Source organism: Lissotriton vulgaris, unplaced genomic scaffold, assembly GCF_964263255.1.
Source record: "Lissotriton vulgaris unplaced genomic scaffold, aLisVul1.2 SCAFFOLD_6261, whole genome shotgun sequence".
Classification (NCBI taxonomy): domain Eukaryota; kingdom Metazoa; phylum Chordata; class Amphibia; order Caudata; family Salamandridae; genus Lissotriton; species Lissotriton vulgaris.
In genome coordinates, this window is record NW_028252566.1 from 13,851 (window position 1) to 18,291 (window position 4,441).

At 39.2% G+C, this 4,441-nt stretch overlaps 1 pseudogene; it reads left to right on the top strand.

The window, feature by feature from the left end:
• Nucleotides 1-907: 907 nt before the first annotated feature.
• On the top strand, nucleotides 908-2,029 carry LOC147662103 (uncharacterized; annotated as a pseudogene).
• Nucleotides 2,030-4,441: the final 2,412 nt, after the last annotated feature.

The window sequence follows — 4,441 nt, forward strand, 5'->3', positions numbered from 1 at the left end:
GGGTGATGGATCAGAGTAAGGAGCGATATCTTGCTCAAAGGGAAATAACCTACTATCAAGTCTTGAAGATGTGTCAGATACCACAAGGGCTAACCATAAGTCAATATTTGCACCTAAATCGTAGGTGACATACAGCATGATGGAAATGAGCATAGGTAAGATCAATACCTTAAAGGAATAAACCAATTCCGTAGTGTTTCAATGTTCTCTCGAGAGGATCAAGTTGATGTATATAACCAACTACGGGGTAGGTAAATATATGTAGAGATCTATAAAAATAAGGGGTCAGTTTCAGAAGCGTAGACAACAATGGATTGCTAAATCAAAAGCAATCACCTATTTATTCTTAAAGATGTGTAAGCTACCACGGGCGATTGACCGTAAAACAATAATGTCAACCCCCTAGAGCCAAAAGATTATTGATCAATGACATGAACCCCCTTGTCCGACATAAACACAGGGATGTTAAGATAAAGAAAGATTTATTACATGAATGACAATGAGTGCAAGCAAGTTGCTAGGATGTCACCTACAAAGGTGATCACATAGATCAGAAATTGCTCGAGGAGGATCACCCACTGAAAAACTGTCTGAATACGTAGACACTTTTATACAACCGATGGTACAAAACCTCCCTGCCTACATAAGAGATACGAAGGACATCTTGGGCAAATTTGAGGGCTTCACTTGGTTTGAGACCTTAATCTTTGTTACTTTGGATGTGGTCAGCCTATACACCTGCATCAAAAAATAATTTGGAATAAGGGCACTTGAATCCTTTTTGGATAAAAGGACAGCTGACCATTTACTACATAATGGCGTCTTACTCGAAATTGCAGAGATTATATTGTCCAAAAACTTTTTCCTCCACGAGTCCAAGTGGTATCATCAGATGCAGGGGACAGCAATGGGTTCCAGGTTTGCTCCCGCTTATGCCGGTCTGTTTATGGGCTGGTTTGAGCACGAGCAGGGACGTCATGCGGCCAAATGGATGGAGCATGTGATATTCTGGGGCAGGTACATCGACAATGGAAATATGATTTGAGATGGGCCTGTCCCCGAGCTCATGACATATTTTGATTTTCTGAATGACAATCCATTTAATGTCCGCTTCACAATGGAACATGACCAACAATCGATCAATTTCCTTGATGTTACATTTTTTATTCAGAACAACAATATCCATAGTCGCACACATCGAAAGGCTACTTCATGCAACAGCACATTACATCATGATAGCTCTCACCCCCACCATATCATCAACAATATCCCCTATGGGGAGATGATTCGTGTACGCCGCAACTGCAGCACAGAAGAGGCTTTCTTTCAAATATCATGGAAACAGAACAGTGTTTCCTGGACAGAGGATACCCTGCAAATACACTAAGAAAGGCCAACAAAAAAGTGATGCAAGTTAGGAGAAAAACCACGTTAGCCCTGACAACTGTAAAAAATATAACTAACAAGCCATTGGCCTTTAGTACCCAATTTACTAATAAAGTGTACAACATCTTGAGGAAGCACTGGCATTTACTTTTTGATGTACCTACTCTGCAAGGCTCAGTGACACCGAAACCTAAAGTTTGTTATAGAAGGGGCAAAAACTTTCGAAACATCCTGTGCCTCAGTTACATAGTGTCCCCCAGACAATCAAGTTGGTTAACAACAACTACAAAAAGCTTCTACACATGTAATGATTGTAACATGTGCAAACTAGGCAGGAACAGAACTAAGGATTTCTGTTTCAATAGCAAAAAGAAATATACCATCAACCATTTGATCAATTGTAACACCAATAATGTTACATATGTCCTGGGATGTGCTTGTAATAAACTTTACGTGGGGAGTACCAAAAGAGCCTTGAAAGATCGTATACAGGAACACGTACGAGCTAGACGCCATGGGGACCTTGGATACCCTCTAACTTACCATATACAGGAAAAACATGGAGCTGAAGAAAACTTCTGGTTCTTTGACATTGATCATGAGCCAGCTCACCTTAGAGGTGGAAATAGGGAGCTGGCCCTAAGACAAAAGGAGGCAGGCTGGATATGCAGATTGTGATGCACAGAACTAGGTTTCAACACACTACTTCCTGGAATAATTAATACTCTCAGTTAATATGGCTATCTTGTATTTTCTATTGCCCGTTCAGAAAGGGCCCAACTGTATAAATGATACTAGAATGAGAATTCACTCATTCTTACTATTTACCACCTCAATAACTCAATATGTGGCCTGTCGGGTTATTTTACAGATAGCACGCCCTCTCAGTATCCCTACTGCTATATAATTATCCCAGTCATTGGTAATGCAGACTTGTCACACTTGTGGCTACCTGCACCTTGTCCTACAAATTTGTCCTGATGATATGATCTCAATTATATCAGGCATATTAGATCCATAGTACCCTTTTGATGTTAAAAATACAGGTCTTATGTAGTGCTGTTACTATGCTGATTATGTAAATATGCCTGTTTTTTCATAAGGTAGAATTATCAATGAAATTAGACTGTGCGCAATAATTGAAGATTGACAGTCGATAAACATATGTGTTTGTATATACTGCCTAAATTCTCCCATTTCTTCCTCTGTCCTCTATCACTTTCCCCTCTATCTTCTCTCATTATGGCTGCCAAAGGCCTGTTTCTTATCCATTGGGCCTTCTAGTTAACACATTTGTAAATTGTGAAGTCGTGAAAACACAATGATACGGATATTTTGGTTCAGATCCAATTCATTTTAGTCTGGGTACCTTATTTTGCACGTAACTTTTTTGCTTATTTGTTTTGTCTATTTTAGGACTGGTGGAAATATCTTCCGGTAGACATCTTATCTCATAAGGATCACATACAAACGATGGGGCCAATTCACTTTGATTCACATATATTTGGGCATACACATGTCCGTTTAGGAATGGTGAAATCATCTTTTGCTGATAGTGAACCTGGACACCTTATAATCGTCATTTGGGACAATTCTCCTACATTATAGACACCTGTTGCTCTGCCAACTTCCTGCGCTCTGTCGTTTCATCCTCATGCATTTAATACTGTTTTATTTTGATTTATTCTGGGCTACTGGAAGCAAAATATTTGACCCATTATAAGATGGCCGCTGATTCTGAATGCCAGGGTCACGTGATACGACGAGTTCCGTTATTTTACAAGAGATGCACACAATCTAGCTTGTTATATGCCTTGACTCCTACATTACATCCTACATACAGTTCCTTACGGTTTGTTTTGTTATATTTCCTCTTACCACATGTACCTAAGATTGTTTTGTTCGATTCATCTTGGGCTACCTTTAGACATTTTTCACGCATTACAAGATGGCCGCCGTTATTGTATGCCTGGGACACGTGATAAGTCTAGTCCCGGAACTACGCTGGAGATACACACAATGTTGTTGGCTACTTGTTTTGACTTCTACACTGTATATTAGAAACAGTCAATCAATTCTTGATCCATCAAAATCTTTTGTGAGATATATATGTCCTTTGGGTACATTTTAAACCCAATATTATGGATCTAGTAATTTCTGTGATGGATCGTGGCAATTGTCTCGTATATTTAAACTTGGTGCCCCATTTCATGTCACTACACTTTGTGGAGTCACATTGCAGTTCACTCTTTCATAAGACCGCAATGATAACATTTCAAGCACACGAGGCTCCGGACTTACTCTCTCAAAGATGCCCGCTGCCAATGAGTGAGGTTGTCACGTGACATTAAAAAAAAAATATATATTTTTTGGGATTTCGCGAGCAACACAGGTGAATCGCATTTGCTCTCATTAGGAGAGGTATATAAAGAGTCCATTATGGACTCTTGCTTACGTGCTACCGGAGGATGCATCGTGGTCTGGACAGGGGACCCCTCTATTGAAACCTACAGGACGGTCCGATTAAGACTGGTAAGTGAAATTAGGTTCCCATCCTGGCCTTCATGGATCAAGTTAGTGGGGTTAGTCTACTTTCCTGATCTTTGCACTCCTTTCATGATATAATCTGGGCTTTGTATATAATTTATTTTATAACTTTCTCTATATTTCTCTATATTTTTGGGGACTTACACTTAGTTCATCAAGGGAATCTGAACCAGTATTCTGGTATGGGAATATGCCATTGCCATATGAGCCCACTTATAATTGTTCTACTAAATAAAAGAATATAGTAGGGGCTCAGTCTGAATTAGATCTACCAATTAATGTTTTTGATTTTTGTTTCCATTACTTATGAAGTTTACACACTTCTCACACTTTTCTAGATCTGGCATGGACTTTTATCTTCTACTCATATCTTGATCCTGTATATACCTCAAGTGATTTGGCTATTTGAATTTTAGATAGGTAAGCGGAATTTTGACATCTTCACACTAATATCCATTCATGTCACTTGTTTATTCCATATAATGCCGCCCTCTGAAATAGAGATAAG